Raw genomic sequence first — 1,228 nt, forward strand, 5'->3', positions numbered from 1 at the left:
GAACTTAATCTGGTTACCAGGATACTCTTGACATTTTCAGGAAGTACTGGTGTTTATTTTATGAGTCAGCACCTCTGAAAACATGTTCTTGTAGGTCCTCACTTTGAAAATAAAGCTTTATACTTACTGCAATCATTGGGAGAATTTCTGAGTGCTGCATAAAACAAGACAACTTCCAGAACACCTGGAAATCTGTTCCTTTGCTCTCATTGTTTTCATACGTTGTTCTCACCCTTATTAATGAGAACAATGGGAGCTATTAGGTACTTGGTTTTTCTGAACATTTGGCCACTTCATTTAGGTCTCTGGACAGGAACATTTGGTTATTAAATGATTTTTAAAATCTGGCTCCAAAGATTTGAAAAAAAAAAAAATGGATTCACTGTGATTTTGAGATACATTCATTCTGTATGAAAAGCTTCTGTGTTCAAAAACCATGCTGTTTTTAAGAACTTCTTTTTCCAACCTGACTTGGAGACTTGTGGCTGGATTTTTAAAGAGATTGAGTACAATTAGAGCATATCTACATAGTCAAGGCAGAGTCAGTTAGTCCAGGTGCAGTGGTGCTAACTCGGCTACACTGCTTCTAGTATGGTAGCTTAGGCTGTACAGAGCTAGCTCCAGTATCCCTGTACTGTAGCAAACCCCCTAGTTTTTCTTTTTTTAAATTTATTTTAAAATGCATTCCCTCCCCTTCCCCAACCATTTCTGACTTTTTCTCTCCCTCTTTATTCCCTATAGATAAGTATAAGTAAGCTAAGATGCAGGATAAGCTTTAACATTTTATTTTAGGTAGTAAGTTTTATTTTTCTCTCCCCTCTTTGCAAATAAGTTCCCTGCTATTTTGATATCGATACCCACTGTTTTATAAGTGATAATTATTTTGTTTGTACTGCTTTTATATTGTGTGATTACTGTTTTAGGCCTATATATGTAAGTTAGCGTAAGTCATGTCAAGTTTCCATTTTGTATGTCAAGCCTCCATCTTGTGTCCTCTGCCCAGGCATCCCCTGTGTTGCAACTGTTTGATTCATGTGCCCCTCCCATGTAAATTGGTTCTCGGAAGAATGAGAGCGATTGGGAATGACTGAAATACAATGGTAACAGGTCTCTACTGAATGGCCTGTAATGACTAGGCTATCACCTTGCTTTGATTCATCCAGGAACCACGGACCTCACCCAGGAACAGAGACAAGAACCCAGCATTTGAAAGACAAAAGACCCTGCA

This window comes from Alligator sinensis, unplaced genomic scaffold, assembly GCF_000455745.1.
Source record: "Alligator sinensis unplaced genomic scaffold, ASM45574v1 scaffold432_1, whole genome shotgun sequence".
Lineage (NCBI taxonomy): Eukaryota > Metazoa > Chordata > Crocodylia > Alligatoridae > Alligator > Alligator sinensis.